The sequence below is a fragment of the Camelus bactrianus genome, chromosome 13 (assembly GCF_048773025.1).
Source record: "Camelus bactrianus isolate YW-2024 breed Bactrian camel chromosome 13, ASM4877302v1, whole genome shotgun sequence".
Taxonomy (NCBI): Eukaryota; Metazoa; Chordata; class Mammalia; order Artiodactyla; family Camelidae; genus Camelus; species Camelus bactrianus.
Window position 1 is genome coordinate 13,432,915 of NC_133551.1, and position 18,119 is coordinate 13,451,033.

The 18,119-nt window shown below is 40.3% G+C and overlaps 1 long non-coding RNA gene across 1 annotated transcript; it reads left to right on the forward strand.

Moving 5' to 3' along the window:
* The first annotated feature begins 19 nt into the window (after positions 1-19).
* LOC123619260 (uncharacterized) lies at positions 20-16,698 on the forward strand. The gene is made up of 3 exons (XR_006727810.2): positions 20-12,013; positions 14,063-14,111; positions 14,233-16,698. It is a non-coding gene; the product is annotated as an uncharacterized LOC123619260 (long non-coding RNA).
* The last annotated feature ends 1,421 nt before the right edge of the window (positions 16,699-18,119 follow it).

An 18,119-nucleotide genomic window follows, 5' to 3' on the forward strand; every position in this document is an offset into this window, starting at 1 on the left:
GCTAGGGCCAAATCAACTAAGAATGGAAAGCATGGCTATGTGGAAAAGGCTGGCACAGAAAGAAGGCTTTATTGGTGCTCAAATTATTTTTTTCAGTGTAACGGTGATAATGATATAATGACTGTATGGTTTAATTGGCAGGTAGGAGCCAGAAAAAGCCCTCACTAACTCACACTAATGAGAGGGAGGCCCATTGCAGTCCCACGGAGGTTGCTCTTGGTAATTGATTTTCTATTTTTAAAATATGTGCTGCAGTTGGCTCTCGCCAACATACACACAAGTTGACTGCAACACAGAATACACTTTGTTCTTTCATTTTGTCGAGTGTGGTTGCATTTTAATTATTTATGATAATACTTAATAGTATATTAGTAAGTGTCCTGTAGGGTGGCATGTGAAAATAATGAAGTCTTAGTAATATGAGAACATGATAGAGCTCTCAGCTATTAAATCTCTGCTGAGAAAGGAAGTGAGGCTGTGGGGTTCTTTGTGAGAACTGGGCGTTTGCAGATTAGGGAAGTGGAAATTAGCAAAGTTTTTCTAAATTACATTTATGAAGTGTATCTACGGGGATATTTTAAAAAGCATTGACTATGACTAATATGTTTGAATAGGACAAATATGTTAAGATACATGTTTCTTTTATGTGGGCAGCTCAGTAGATATTAAGACAAAAAAAAAAATAGGCCTCAGCTGGTTTTCTACTTGGTGGCATACTTTTCTATATTTTCATCTCTGACTCCCGCAAAACACATTCTATCTCCAGATTATTAAGAATAATTTGAGCATGTGAAGGTTTTTTAAATTTCAAATTAATCTGTCATAGGGTTATGGATGGAATTATAATCATTTCCTGAGGAAAAAATAAGATTAATGTTTTAAAAGTTATATAAGACTTGTCTTCGTATTTTTGCTATTGGTATATTTTACATATTTTTTTTCTTTACTTAAATATTCTGTTACATCCAACTTTCCAATTCTAAATTCCAGAAATAAATTTTACAAGATTCAGTTGAATCAAAGTTTGCCAGAAGACTCCACCAAATTCAAACTCCAAAGACCAACCCCCTACCGTGCCCCCGCCAAAGAGGGCCGCCGTTCTCAGCAGGGTCTTTGCTTTTTTCTGCCATTTAAGACGCGCTTGCCCAGTTCCTTTGTCTCGGTAACTGAAAATGTTTCCCTCTCCCTCTAGGCCTTCCTTTGCAGACCTGTCTTCCCTTTCTTTGAATAGCTCCTCCTGCATGTCCTCCCAGTTTTGTCCTCATCTCCCAGCTCTCTCACCACTCGCCCCTCATTCTCTTTAAAATCTTGCTGGCACCATCTTCCTCCTCTAATTGGTCCTAGTCCCTCGCCCACTAATCTTACCCGTCCTTTTCTTCTCACCTTGTACCACACTCTTAGAGGACTGAAGTGAAGGTTCCGTTCTATCACTAAAATACTGGGAATATCTGTGCTTGAGGTTGTAGGTTTCACGTGTCCAATTTTCATTGTAGAGTTTGCAGGGTCCTTTAAGTTTATTAGTGAAAGAATAGGCATTGAAAGCTCATAATAAGGACAATCATGGAAAGTATGATCTATTATATTGTTATAAAAATTAAAATTCAGAGCCAAAGGAGGTCTTATCTCTATTTTGAGGACTAATAGCTAAGGCTAACTTGCAAATAAATACCAAAATTATTAGCCCAGAGGAATATTTGGGCAGTTATCTTCTATTTATGTGTTTTGTTTATAAACTGAAGAGAATATATACATATGTGTGTGTGTGTGTATGTATATATATATATATATATATATATATATATATAACCACTACAAGTAGTTGATAATGACTTTTCTGAAAACTTGTTGTAAGTATTTATGATACCTCTCATGAACAGGGAAGAGCTATGCAAGGTGTGATGTCTAAAGAACATTGCTGGAATAGAAAACTTAGAAAACATAACATACCATTTTCCCAAGAGAAGACCCAGGACCCCAGGTCAATGGGCAAATCATGTAGGTAAAGAGTCCAGGATGCTCTATACTTGAGAGGTCTTCAGGAAGTTTGATGATGGTTGTAGCACCTCTATCATCATTCCTGCAACTGGGGCAGGTGTTCTGTGCCCAGGGCAAGATATTGGCCAGAATAAAACAGAGCAGATTCAGATTCAGAACTAAGCCATCTCAGAATAGGAATTTTCAAGACAGTGTGCAGAAAACTAATAAAGAACTCAGCCGAAGAACTTAAGCACATGAGGAAAAGCATTAACTCAGCAGCTCAGTAGTTGTTATAGGAGCATTGAGTCCTTAGTCTAATTAGCAGCACACAAAACATGGGGCATGGAGGTTAGGGCTGGGGTGATCCGATGCCATTGCACTGGGGCTGTGGAGAAAATAAGCATTGTCTACTCTGAATCCAGACTGATTTGGGAACTACGGTGAGTGTTACCCTCAGGAGAAGTAATTAAGAAACACAGCTGGATAAGAGAATCAGAGGCTGACAAGCAGTGGTTTCCAAGGTGAAATATCCACATCTATATATGTATACATTTATGTACAAAAATAAATATGCATTTATGGGTAAGAATGTATGCATACCAACACAACACAGATGCTCTCCATCTTGCGTCAGAGAAATTAGTGGCATAAAGAGCATAAGCTAATGTGTAGAAATCCCACGCCCTTATTTACTCCAAATGCACCCCGACACCTGTGCAGTTTGACGTTCCAGTGCTGTCCATTTTCAAAGCACACTGGACACATATTACAGAACAAAGGGAAGATATGCTTTTTGAGGACTTCCATTTCTAAACAGACTAGATAGCTTGAAAAGTCTCACAGCAATGAAACATCTAGAACATTTTAGATAAAAAAGAATACCACACATTTTTTTAATGCCTAGGTCAGATCATAAGGAAGTCAGGGGAAAACCCATGGTTCAAAAATAGATAGGAAATTGACCAGCAGTGCAGTGAGCTGGAGCATCACTTCGATGCTAGGGGGAGGGGTCCCAGCTTCAGCAACCAGGAGTGGAGGAAATGAACAGCAGCACCTAGAAACTCTAGTAAGAGAGAATCATAACTCAGAGCCCATTTATAAATCTATGACCATACAGCATAAATTTTAAAATCCTGCCCACTTGCATAGGAAAATGACACTTATGCTTTTCTGTATAAATGTAACCTTTAATGAGGAAAAAAATTACATACTTAGACTTTGTAACTTCATGCTTTTCTTTAGGCAGGGGTGCTTTCAAATTTATTCTACTAGTATGAGCAAGAACCCCACGCAATAATAAATTTACACGTCATAGACCAGAGCTGGGATGCTACGTATAAGCAAACACAAAACATTTATGGACAGATAGGCCTGCAACATGCTGAATATGATTCTCATAGATAAATTTCTATTCAAACTGAGCTCACAATTTAGAATTTACAAAGAATTCCACATTGGAAAATATTCATCATAAACAATCGTGATCACGTAGAGGAAATATGATTAGACATTCTACCTTCACATAAGAAATCTAGATACTGTAAAATAACTGTGTTTAAAATAAGTATTTTAAAAGGCAGTGAGAACATGATAAAATAATAAAATGATACATCAGCTGTTGAAAGGAAGGAAATAGAACATATAAACATTTTTAAATATAATCATTGAAAATATAAAACTTATAATCTATTCAAACAAAAGATTAGATTTAGCTAAAGAGAGAATTAAGAAACAGGAATATATACCTCTGGAAATTATCCTTATAATGTAGCACAGAAAGATAAAAGGATAATATGGAGGAGAGTTTAAGAAACAGAGGATCAAATAAAAAAGTCAAACATGTATTCCAAAGGGTCCAGGAAAAGAGAACGGAGGGAATGGAGAAGACAATATGATGAAATGGAATGTGAAATAATAATTGAGAAATTCTTCCAAAATTGATGTGAATGTGCATTATCAGATTCAGGAAGTACCAGTAGTTATGATAAACATAATTCAGTCTACGCTTAGACACCCCACAGTGAAATTTCAGAACACCCAATTTTTAAAAAGCTTCTGAAAATAGCTAAAGAGAAGGGAAAATGCTGAAAGAATAAACTTATAATAATAACAGAATTATCAATAGCAGCACTGAAACTCAAAAGGCGGTGAAGTAATGCTTTCAGTATGCTGAAACCAAACAGCCATCAGCTAGAAATGCATGTTGCTCTACTTACCCTGCAGAGATGGATGGGCTCTCCCCACATAATTTAGCCCAGATAGCATGACTGACACACATTAAAAAGAGTATGAACATTTTTGATTAATCATAGAATGAGGCTTTATGAAGAAAGCAGACTCCTGAGCCATTCTGAAAATGGCTTGAGAATGGAGGGAAAGGTGACTGACTTACGATGGTTGTGTAGTTAGAGGCTGAGGTGTGGGGTTTCCTTGCACAATCCCAGGTTTACATGGTTTGAACTTTCTGCCACCACCAAAGGAGGGTGCCTAGTTAGCCAGGTAAAGGTGTATTGTGTCTCTTTGAAGATGAAGGCAAACTGCCTGAGAGGCTGTTGAAATAGGCACAGAATAGACTTAGCTATGACTGAAAAGGGCTTATCAGTTACTGATCATATGGAGTCAGTAATTCCAATAATATTGAATGTTTGGATCACAGCATTACAGCTGCAATCATCCATCATAAGGTGTTATTCATTCTTTCCAGGTTAAAAACAGACCAAATTGGATTTTTTAAAATAGAAAAACAATGGTGATAATCGCTCTGTCTAGAAACAGGGCTTGCATAATAGATTTCAATCCTTGAAAGCTGTATTTTAATTCATATTGAGCATTTTAACTATTTTAGTCAGGGGCAGAGAGGTAAGGATGTCCCTCAGGTCTTTTCATGAAGCCAATTGTAAGTGCCAAAGACTTAATTTTAGTTTATTATCATTGGGTCAGAGTATTTGTGCCTATTATAGAGAATTTTAGGCCAATGAGTGATATAACCATGGGAGATTTAAGCAAAGCAGTAGTTCCGGTGGTGAAGATGCGTCATACCACGTAGCGTTTTATTTTATGTTCAGTAAATCCCCTAAGACTACAGGTGGTGTTGTGTTGAAATTTAGTGGAATATCCAGGTAGAACTGTAATTCAAGCCCCAATATTGATTAAGGCCCTGAAAGTCAACATTATAAGATAAATTCAGAACCTGTACTATAGAGACACAAAAAACAATTACATCCTTTTGGCTTTTTGTTGTATAATTTCTTTTAGTAAATTTGGATTTCCAATTGGGTCGATGAATGGACCTTTGGGTCAGTTTTTTGTTTCCTTACCTACTTTATATCCAGGTTTTCTCTTTTTTTATGTATTTATTTGTTTTTGCAGTTAGTAGTTATTCTTTGGGGTGGTCCCATCCATCACGCTCATACTTACAATTTTCATGTTAGTACCATCAGGGTTAAGGTTCTCCTCCATGGTAATAGTGGAATTACACAGTTGGCTGTGCCACAGGGTTGTCATAGGTGTTACCCCGTAACCCTAATTATGGGGACTTTTTTTGTGTGTGTGTGTGATTGAGACATAACAGCAGAGGCAAAGACATTTTGTAGGGTCCTGGTGACCTGGTGAGACATCTGCTTTTGGGAGCGTGGACCTCAACATGCCACATGGTGAGTATTCTTCCCGCGTGTGAATGATCGCCCAGTGGGTCTGTGTATTGCACAGAGCATCAGTGTTTCCCCTGAGAGCTGTATAGGATGTGAACCAATCCAGGTGGAGACACAAACCCAAAAGTCACAAGGTAAGAGTCCTTCCCTTTATCCTAGCATCACTCATGGCTTATGCTGGAATCAAGACAGACAATTCGATCTGAGACGTTCAGTTTGATCTGTGCTAAGCACACAACCCGGTGTCACTTTACGGAGGACCCTGAGCCCATACACCAGTCCTTAGATGCCACTTATCAAAACTTTCAACTTCAGTTCAGGAGGACTCAGCAAATACAGCACAAAGAAGCATGGTTCAGAGTGCAAGCTTGCCGGCAGGCAGCAGCACACTAAAGGCCGTGTTAGTCAGCAGACAGCAGTGCCATTTAGCACGAGAAGGAATACCCCCGTGGCGGAAGGCACTGCCTGGATACCCTGCTCGCTGCACTGATTGTCATGTCACTCCTCAAAGACAGAACGGATCCGCCGCCTCCCCAGATTTAGGTCAGATGTTGAAATTAATAATGTCGCACAGACACCAAGATGATATGGAAAAGCTTTATTACTCACATAGTGAGGCTTTCTGGGGAGAGCAGGGCCAGCTCCCTAGCAGGTCCAAACATGGCTTGAGAGCAGGGAGAGGCAAGTGGCTTGGGGTTTATGGTGATTATGGGCTGGATTTGATATAAGTTCTCTCATGTGGACCACATTTGCACAATTTGAGCTTCCTGTTGGCTCTAAAGGGGAGAGCACGCAGGCTTTCTTACTAGCTCTCCAGACGTGCAGCAGGAAGAAGCAAGCGGTAGGGCCTGGGAGGGGTCAACAGTCAACTGTCAAGTACAGAACCAGACAATGACATATGCTTACGTAACAGTCATTGAAGAATGGAGGTGAAGTGAAATATTCTTATGAAACAAAAACTGAGTTTATCTTAAGTAGACTCTTAGCGTAGAAATGACTGAAAGATATACTTCAAATCCAGCAGAAGGGCAGAAGGAAGGTCTGAGATAAATGAACAAATGGTAAGCCAAAAAAAAAAAAAAAAAGCTAATGTTACCTGGCAGACTCTCTGCTCTCTGATAACAGCCTGCTCTCTCCCAGTCCCCTAAAGTTGTTTACACTCATTAACTTATTTGATAGCATTTGCGGAGAACTGTTTGAGTTGCTGGCGTTGTACCCACATACAAGGTAAAGAGTATCCAGTTCTCAGGAAATTTACATTCTCATGGAGAAAAGAAGGCTAAGTGCATACAGCTGGCTGTTTCTGCTGCTTCTGCAAGTTCTCCTGGTCTCAGTATCTCTTGGAGTGTACAGGCTGTTCGTCTCAGGTGTGAGTACACATCTATCACTCTGCTGCTTCCTGCAAAACAAAGCATGCTGGGGATTAAGTTCACAGAGCCTGAGGCTTTTACCCTGAGTCAGAAAGGTGAGAGGGCACCTTGGTTCCTAAAACAACAACCAAACACTTCAGCTGACAGTCTAGACTCTTGGTAACATCTTGAAGGCAGTGAAACAGTCATAGCTCAGCAAGCAACTTCCCACTGAAATGCTTTTCAAGATCTTGTGGTAGCTCAGAGCAAAAAAAAAAAAAAAAATGTGACAATGAATATATGTATGTTCATGTATAACTGGAAAATTGTGCTCTACACTGGAATTTGATACAACATTGTAAAATGACTATACCTCAATAAAAAAAAATTTTTTAAATTATTCCTTATTTTGTTCTCCCCAAGAACTTTTTCCTACCTCTCTTTTTAGCTTTTTTTCTCCCAATCTGCTGAAATTATTATTCATTGTCTCCTTGGCCAGCCACTAAATCATAATCCTAAAGAACATGATTCCTGAGGTTAGAAGATTCCTGGAGTCTCTCTTTAGTGGTTATGTGATCTTGGGCAGAGTTACTTAATTTTTAATTCTACTAGTACTTAATCACTTCCGTAGGGAGGGTTAACGTGACACAGCTTGTTTGAGTTTACACTCAAAGTTTGGCACAAATGACAAAAGTAATGGTAACAAATATTGTTGGTCTGTCCCACTAAAATGTCAGCCTTTTAAAATAAGGGAATGTCTCATGATCTGCTTGTAAAGTTGACATCCACCAGCATTGTGCTATATATGTGACTGTATACAGCATTCAATCAAATGAACATTCATTTTTAAATTCATTAAGTTTAAAGTCACATTGAATCCTATCCCTGACTGGATTTATTTTCTCTCTGCGTCACATGCCCTTTTTACTTTATGTCAATTTTTGTGTCTCTTCCAGTTTCTTTACCTTGGTGTCTTCTCAATCTCAATAGTCACGAAAGTCCCAAGAGATAGGTGAGAAAAATAAGATTTCAAGAAACCTTTTCATAAGGCAAAGCAGTCATAGAATATAAGTGAGATTTAACTTCAGAATCACAGCAGAATAAGGATGGCTTGGCATAAACTCTTAACTCCTAGAAAATCAGTCACCACAACAGGCCTCTCCACCAGCTCCCGGCAGTGGGCGGGTGGGTAGGTGGGCATGGAAGTGTGTTGTGGTGCACAGACGCTGTGGCACCTGCTTGGGTCAAATGCAGCCATCCTGGGGTGATGGTTCTCCCAGGGTCTGACAAAGGTATCAGGAAGTTCTCTCTCCATGCTGACTTCTTGAGTAAAAAACATCAAACCCCATCACAGGGGCTACCATTAACTGATGAATCAATTAAGCCAGCAGCACTGCCTGCTGAAAACTGACTGAGCGAAGACACCGAGGAAGGGAATGGCAGCGAAGAACAGGTAAGACAAAAAGATGGGGGACTGGCTTTTTCCTCTCGCTCTGTTTTCTGAAAGCCCCGTTCCATCAGCGTGTTCTTTTACCCTGCTTTGAACAACGGCCTCCCCGGCAACCCCGCACAGCCCCCTGCTGGGCCTCATTCCTTAACCTCACTAAGTTATTACAGTTAATACCGTAGTTAATGGTTTCTGGAAACACGATATCTCTCCGCATCTGAGTGTACACATTTTGGCCTAAATATTGAGAAATCGTAGGTATGTAATGCAAAGCCTGGGTGTGCCTGCCTGTGGAAAGGAGCTCATTAGGATTAATCTTTCACCGAGTGACTAATGCAAAGGGAACGAGGCCCTTTCCTCCCTGACTCGGCAGAGTTCTGCCCAAGCTTTCAAACAGGTCTCTTTGGAATGCGGCTGCCCACTCGTGAGCGAAGGCTCTGCCTAAGCATATGGAACTTTAAAACCCTGATTTTTTAAAATATATACATATATATATATACTTTTGTGTACTCTAGCAAGTTCCTGAAAATCAAATGGCAGAACGTAAGCAGGAGACTGACTGCCAGAACGCATGCGCAGTTGGGGGCACCGTGTGGGGCGTCATCCAGCCTGCATGGAGAGCTTTGAGCGCAGCCTGGTAGAACTCTGTATTACCTTCTGTTCTGATGCCTGAGCTCTGCCAGACTTTTGTTTGGAAAAGCATCTTTATGAAGCAGTACATTTGTTACGTTGTATCTGAGAATCCTTTCCTTTCACCTTGGTCCCTGCTTTTAACTTGAGGGGCGTGACTTGCTCTCTTGAGCGGCTCTTACAGGAGAGACCAAAAGGATGCAAGGCAGGTGAGGGTACCAGGCAGACCTTCCTGGGGGTGGGCCGGGGGGAGGGGGATATTTTATTCTGCTAAAATTAGCGTAAGACAATAGGAGTTTTTTTGTACAGATGCTGTAGTCAGCTAATAGAAGTCAGATTCTTTTCCAGGGTAAAGTACTTGTTGGTCCCCATGGGAAAAAAAAAAAAAAAAAAAAAAGGAGGGGATAGAAGGGAAATTGCTGCTTTATCAATAAAAACATACAGAGCTGAATACCTACACAAAGCAATTTTCAGTATAATTTATGGCATTTCATCATGTTGAACTGCATTTCAAGTAATTCACCCTGGCAGTTTTACTCTCAAAATGGAAATCTTTGTACTTTTCTTGTCTTCATCACATAAAATGAGTTTGTGTTCAACTGTAGTCCATATACTTGATAATTTGTCTGACTGGGTAAGGTTGTTAGCAATTTAAGAAATAAACCCATTTGGATTTTCAGAGATTGTTAACAGAAAAAGGAGACTGCTATGATGATCTCTTAAAAATTACAATGTAACACACAAAAGTGAGATTTAAGTAACAAGATTTTCCATACACCAGTAATGCCAGGGAAATTCAAACTCAAATTCCCTCAATTAATTTCCAGGGATTAAGCAGTCAGGTACTGAAGTCAGTGAAAGATACGATTCACAAAGCTTGAGAGGTCAATTCAATTCAGAAAAGCAAAGCAAACCGCACACTGTCTTTAGAGTTTCTGAGGCTAAAATGCATTCAGATCAATTGGGTGAAAGATTTTGTAAGATTCTCCAGTGTGGTCAGAGTAAAGTGAAAAGCAGTGGTCACAGCCAGAGGATCCTGAAGGTTTGACTGATAGAATGTCAAACCTGTAAGGCACTTGGAGGTGACTTGACCCCACAGTTTTATGAAGGAGGAAACTGAGACTTGAGGATATTGAATGACTTGGCTGACACCACTCTGCCGATCTGTATAGGTCCTCACTCTCTTGCCTTTCAGATAAAGATCTTTCTAACACTCCCATAAAATTCTTTCAGGGATTAGTGATTTTCTTGAGTTGGTTTCTTTTGATTTTATATTTTATAGTGGGAACGATAATAATTCTTGGGTAAAATAGTACTACAGAGAATTTCCAAAATTGGCACTATTTTTAACTTTCATTTAGCCTCTTGTGACATTGCAAAGAAGGCATATGGCAGTCATTTTACATTTGGATTCAACTTTTCAATTTGTAGAACACTTGAACATCTAAGAGTTGCCAATAATAGAAGCTACTTACTATGTAATCCATTTGCAAATAAGTTATTGAGGTTGGGCAAGGTTAAAAGACTTTGCCAAGGTCACATAATCAGGCAATAAAGAAGTGGGTACTTGAACCTAGCACTTTTTACTGTTTACACCGTGCAAGTTGTGGATGGATAACCATGGTAAAAGGGTCAACTCAAAGTTCTTACTGTGGAGAGACTGAAGCATTCATTGGCTATCTACTTGTAAGAACTTTGCTTGATGACTAAGAACTTGAGATTTAGACTCAAACAGAAATCCCATCTCTATCTTAAACTAGTTTGGGGACATTGGTTAAGTGATCTCTTGAAGTCTCAATGGTCTCATTTGCTTAATGGCGATAATAATAATCATAAGTTTTCTATAACTATTAAGTGGCTAATATGTATAAAAACAGTGTGTCTCATTGTTTGGCATACAATAAACACTGTATGCTGTTATTCCATGCTATTATTCTCAGCTATAAGTAATGTTTCTCTTTTATCATTAATATATAAAGATGTATATAATTTATTTATGTTTATATATAGATATATAGAGGGAGTTAAGTTTATATGAGCTTCAGTAAACACTGCCAATAATTATCCCTTATATCTTTCAGAATGCAAGCCCCTTAAGAGCAGAGATATGTGTTTTGTCTTTGGTGTAAAATACCAACAGTAACAAGGCTTGTCCAGCCATTTATCCCCAGAGCCTCGGGTGTTCCTGGAAGAAGATAGGTGTTCAATAAACAGGTTTTATCATTGAAATAGAGTTTAATAAATGGTTTTGAAAGTAATTCCTCTCCTGGATGGAATGGCTGATTGGCTTGCTTGGATATTTATGTATTTATTTGGAGTATGAGATCAAAGTGTGAATTTGCTCTTCTGTTTTAAGGTCTCAGTTACCACATGCTGCTCGCATGGTTAGCATCTTCCTCTGAAGTTGCTCCTCTGGTGTTTAAAGTTATTGTATGTACCTCTTATAGCATGCTTTCTAGCCACTTGTCTAATAATAACTATATTATCTGATGCTTAACTAAAGGAACTATCCAGCCCAGTGGTAGAGGAGAAAAATTGGCTGTGCTGAACTTACTGAGAAATGATACTATATTTACTGTGCTTTTTGAAATGGAAAGGTTTTAATGATACACAATGTTTAATTTATGTACAACTTCAGCTACCTCATAAGATCCAGCTCAACTGTTCAAAACCTGATATTTTTATTCTATCTTGTATTAATTTATTTATGAGTGAGGTTGAATTACATGTATATATACATGTATATGTTTCCTACAACCAGTTGGTGAGGAAGAAAAAGCTCTAACCCAGTTTACAGATATTTCTGCACAGTATTCAGGCACCACCCAGAAGTGGACGGTGCAGCATGACAGTCCCTTTCTGGGACATCCTTGAAGGACAGCGGAGAAGGAAAATCCTACCAGTGAGCAGGCCTTCGAGCAGGACACCTGGATACACACTGGAAGGAGACATGACAAGAGGTAAGAGTCTATATAGATTTCCGAGCTGTGGCCGGTGGTTTGGTTGGACGGCTGGAGACTTAGAAGGATGACTAGAAAATCGCTGAAAAGAAAATTTAAGGAAGAGCTATGTAGGTAGACTTTTGTCCCTTGTGAATATTCACCAAAGGGTGACTTCAGTAGAAGAGAATTTTATTGACCAAGTGGATAGGATGACTCATCTTGTGGGTACAAGCAAGTCTCCTCCCTCAGTCACCCCCATCATTGCCCAAGGGGTTCATGACCCAGGTGGCTATGGAGGCAGGGATGGCAGTTATATCTGGACACAGCAACTCGGACTTTTGTTCACCAACACTGACCTGGCTTCAGCCATTGCTAAGTGACCAGTATGTCAGCATCAGAGACAGAGTCCCTGACATGATATGATGTCATTCTCTAGGGTTAGCATCCAGCCACCTGGTTGAGTTCACTGGACTACTTTTTATTACAGAAGAGGCAATGCTTTGCTCTTACTGGAATGGACACTGATTCTGAGTATGGATTTGCCTTCCCTGCACACAGGGCTTCTGCCAAAACTACCATCTGTAGCTAAACAGAATGCTTTATCCACTGTCATGGGATTCTATATCTCATTGCTTCTGATCAAGGAACTGACTTCACAGTAAATGATGAGAAGGGAATCCCAGGCAAGAGGGAAAGCATATGTGGAAACCAAGAGCGTATACAAAAGCACGGAGGCGGGAAAGGCCATGATATGCTTGGTGACTGCCAAGAACTAAGTCCTGTCTGTCATGTCCACGATCATTGTGGGGGTGATAGGAACTGAGGCTGACTACCCGTTGGGTAGTCAGGGGTAGAGCAGAAAGGGACACACACCTCATACCAAGGCTGGTGGATTTTATCAAGTGGTCTCCGGAACTCCACTCAAAGTTCTGAAGTCAGAGGATGAAAACATCAGATTGGCTTTGAAAACATTCAACTCTAACCGAAGCAGAGATGAAGTGAGACAGCACTTTCTGGGCCGTAACAGCCTGAAAGTAAAAATAGCTTTGCAGTAACAGTCACAAGGCATTATTTCTCTGACTATTCACAAACCACTCCCACTATTTTTTTTTTCCTAAATAGATCTAAGAGTCCTCACAGTCGTCTCCTCCAAGGTCCAGTCCCTTCGGTTATGCTGTATCATTCACTGTTTCTTTCCTCCCCGTTTAAGTGTGCAGAATCTGAAGGAAGAGTGCCTGGGACTGAATTCTGCCTCCCCCACTTACTAGCTGAGCGAATGCAGTCAAGCTATGAGGGCTAAATAAAGCACTATATGTAAAGTACTTGGAACAGTACCTAACACACAGTAAATGCTTAATAAATATTAACAGTTGTAATTCCTATAAGAAAAGTGTTGTTCATACTGTGGGTCAGAATCCATTTGTGGTCCATACAACAATTTAGCAGGACTAACTATCCTATTTTTCAAATAAAAGAATATAGGATACAATCTAATAGAACATATTGGTTGGGTGTGGAAAACATCCGAGTGTCTTGTATGGCAAGGATTCGCACTGTTTCACGACACTGTGTTTCAGTACACGTGGAGCTGTGTGTACATGTGTATGTGTGTATACCCAACTGGGATGGGAAAATATATCTCTCACTGAACTTAATGGTCAGAAAAAGTAGATTTTTTTTAAACTGCTGTATCCGGAACCCCTAGTTCTTGTAATATAGTAGATAATAACAGTATATTAGATAACATGAACAATAACATTAGATTATAATACTGGTTGGAATCAGGGAATGGATGTATGAGAACACTGGCTCTCTGAGGTCATGTACCTCATGGCTGTCAATGTCCAAAGGGCTGTGTTGTGGCTAATACACAGTTAAGGGCCAAAGGCTGCTGTTCCTGTGGCCACCCACTGGCACCCCACCAACACTACATATGGAGCTGAGGTCTCTGCAAAGTCTCCTCTTCCCTTGGTTGCAGAAGATGCTAAAATCAATGTTGCCAAATGCTATCCTTCCAATGCTCTGCCGAGACTGAAATGAAATTAATTTTTGTTTTTTTCTCTACAGCCACCTGGGACTCAGACAGAAGGCTAAGAGGCTGGCCGGAGGACACTAAGTATGTGCGTGCTTTCGTCTTCAGAATCCCCTCTTTCCTCTGACATCGGCCTATCTTTCTTGAACCCAAACTCCTCTTTGTATCTGTCTTCACTAAATCTATTTTTGTTTTTTTCTTGAAGGTTCTAAACCTATCATCATAATAAAGCCCTAGTGGGCAGCCTTGCCTGCCTGGTCTGCGTGTCTGTATCCTGCGGTGAACCCAACTGATCTCATGCCATTTCAGGACCTACTGCCGTAGTCTTTGTGAAATACGACAAAGGCCTGAACCAAGTCGGTGGCAGTGGTAGTGACGTTGACGTGGGGATTTCCAGACAGCAGTCACTATGCATCCATTCAAGGGTAATATCTAAAACAGGTAACAATCGGTTTGGCAAGAACACTAACCAGCAAAGTTGATGCCATGGACAATCTGAAAGGACTCCAAACATAAACAGCACTGTAGCTGTGAGCCATCACGCCCCAGCTGTCTCAGCTTTGACTTCCACGATGGTTTCAGGTCACATTTTCAAAAGCTCGAGTTAAAAGGGATTTCTGAGCAATAGCACAGAGGTTAGAGGCTGAGAAGGGGAGCCTGACTACTCAAATGCCCTGGCAGAGGGCAGGCCGCTCACAGGGTCACCAGTGCTTGTGTTGCTGCGGGCTGGTCTGAGTGAATGAGTAGCTGTGTTTAATGACCGTGGGTTCAGAACCTTTAGAAGAGGCTTACTCTTGAGAATTCACCAGAAAGTACCTGACTATATCATGCACAAAGGTTAGACTTCTGCTTTCATATTCCTACAAAGCTGTATCTTGCACAGACATCTCACCTATTGATCGGACTTTCCTGTGGACTTAGGGAAGGCAAGTCATTTCACAATTCATGAAATTAAAACATCATTCTTAAGCTGATGATAAGCCTGCTAACTGTTCATCCTGACTTGGCCCAGAAATGCCCTATAACATTTCACAGTAAGATCTTTCAAACTGAAAGATTAATTTTGATATGGAAAAAAAAAAAAAAAGCTGCATTCCTATTGCATTTGATCTTTGAAATGGTAAAATTCCTGATTATTTGAGGCTCGAAGACTTTTCTTTCTCGATTCACTAACCTGGGAAGTTTTATCAGTAATAAAGAGAACAAATAACTAACCTGATCAATGCCAGCATCTCCTTTGGACTTTCCTAAGTATTAAAACATAACTAACATTTACACTGGTTGGAGTTGTATGTTTTTCATTTTGTCTCTGAGTTAAACATTAGCTATTTTTGCCCTACCCTATTCTGTTATCACATACAGATACAGAATTATACTTGTTTGTTGACGGAGAGAGGAAGAAAAAGAAAAGAGCTAACGACGAAAAGTATTTTGTCGGTGTTTTGAGAGCCCAAAGAGGAAACAGGAATGTTGTTTGCGATTTTTCTGTATCTTATCTATGTCCTCCCCAACTAATATTCTTTTCTCTAGATTCTTCAACACATTTTAAAATGTCCAGTTCCTCTTTGTTCCTCATAAAGGAGCTGTGGAAAGGGGATTCCAGCTCGCACAGACGTGCTCTGACAAGGACACTCACAGCAACACATACAGCACGAACCTGTTAAGCATTTCACCTTTTAAGAAATGACAGAATAATTACAGGACAACATGTCCTTCATGAGTAAAAACAACCAAACTAAGGTGCTTTCAAGGCTGGCGTGGCCTACTTCTCTGCTGGCAAGCTGCATAAATCAGCTGTGCAGGGACCGCTTCGCGGGCACGTGGCGCCCGTGTGCGCGCATGCGTGCTTCCGCAGCGTGGCCGTGCGTGTCGGGACGCGCGCGGCCACATCACGGGTTAATGCACTTGGTTTCAGGTTAGTTGAAACTCTGATAACAAACCCCCAATACATTTTACCTCCGTCTCTCTTCCCCTTAATCTTTAAACCTCAGGCTGCTTTAAAGGGAAAATTTAATCCATATATGTCTGCCTCATTTTCATTTAAATCATCGAAAAAGTTGTTTTAAAAGAGTTCTTTGATGTCCTACACTCCCTTGAGCCTTTTTTTAGCCTATTTTCTTAAAAAACAGAAATTAGCATTTTCCCAGGTAGAGAGGACCTCTCTAACTCTCTTCCTCCTCAAACACAACTCCCACCCCAGGTCTCAACTGGAAAAAAAAAAAAAAAGAAAAGAAAAACGAAAAAAGAAAAACGTTTTGGAGTTACTGAGGGAGCGCTGGTAGAGAAAACAGCTTATCTGAGGATTGAAAAGCATTTACAAATATGAACTCTTAATGTGGGGCTCCACATCGAGGTTAATAATTAACATTTCTGCTCTTTGGGGACGCCATTCTAAACTGAGGATCTGCCCAAGAAAGTGCTGGGTCTCCCCACACTTGACTGGTGGCTGCATTCTGGAGAATTCAGAGACGTGGGTCTTAATGCAAGCAGCTCTTTTGCCTTATCATATTTTTGATAGAACTGCAGATATGCCTATGGGGAACCCATATTTTTTGCCTTCCGGGTGGTACTTTACTTCTTCGCTTTGTGCCCAATGTGTATCATTTCATTCTGGTTTTCACATTCAGGACAGAACTTCTTAATCATTTTTAGATACACAAAAGTAGGCATATTCCATCTTACTGTGCACAGTATTATCCAAAGAGTAATCTATGTTTGGCTAAAACTCAAGGATTCCCGCAGTGAAATCCTAACTTTAATCAGTGGAGAAATCTCAGAAAATTGTTTAGAAGAAATGCAGTTAGAGAAAGAGAGCAAATATGATAGTCCCAGAATTCTTACTTTTTTGAAGACTTTTAAGATAAGGGAGTTGTATTTCAAATATGCTTTCTTTCTCTTTCCACGATACTATAGAAGCTTCCCATTTCAGATTACAGTCCATTACCATCAGAGGGGCTGAATCTGTGATGGTGGCTTCTGTGAATCATCCCAAAGAAATCCATTGTCATCATACACCAAGTGACAAACCGTTTAGGAATCTGGATATAAGATTCCAGTTCTGGAAGCTCAGACTCCATGGGGTGTTTCTATATTGTTTTTGAGATGCAAGGCTGATCACGTCACCCTGTTTAAAAACTTCAGTGGCTGCTCGTTGAGTTTAGAATAAAGAACAAAATTTAGGACAGAGTCAACGCTCTCACTGTGCCGCTGCCTACGCTCCGTCTCCATGTGGACGGTGTCAGGGCCACAGAGGACCCCCCTCTTCTTCACTGGCATATGCTTTCTTATCTCCGTGCCTTTGTGGGTGCTGATGCCTGTCCTAGGAGTGCTCCTTACTTTTTATGCCTGCTGGAATGTCCCCTTGTTCTTCAAGGCCTACCTCAAAAGAGATCCCCTCTGCGTAGCTTCCCTTAGCTCCTTCAGGCAAGGTTATTATGATTTGTCTCTTTGCTGCTTGGCCTTTCCCACAACAGCTTTTGGAGGAGAGGCACCTGGCATGGCACCTGGGAGAGTGATGTTCTGGGGATAGCCATCTGCACACATCACCCACTCCCATCCAGAGCTGTAAGCCTCCAATGATGCCAAGAGGAAGCCAGACAAACTGGGCTCTGGGTCCTCCAGCCTACTTCAGCCACAGCAGCTGATGGATGGATGGATGGATGGATGGATGGGTGGATGGATGAATGGATGGGTGAATGGTTGATTAGGGTGCAAAATCTTAGAAATCAAGCCAATTGAACAACTCCACTAATATTTATTAAGCACTTATATACAGTGTTTTGGTGAGGTCTAAAGATATCTATAAGGAAGTAATTAATTCAATATTCATTTGAAGGCATTTGGGATTAGGTAGTGAGTCAGGGCTTAAATACATTAAAAAATAACCAAGAATTCCAGAGCCAAACAACAAGTCCCAAAGGCAACCTCTGAGGCTGAAGCAGTAGGTGCAGTTCTAAACTGAAGTAAGGAGGGCTAGTGGCTTTTTAAATCATGCCTTAAATAATATACTATTTTTAACATGCCAAGTACTTTTCAATAGATAACTATTGCCATGCCTTGAAGATATTCTTATGCATGCTGTAAGGAAACATT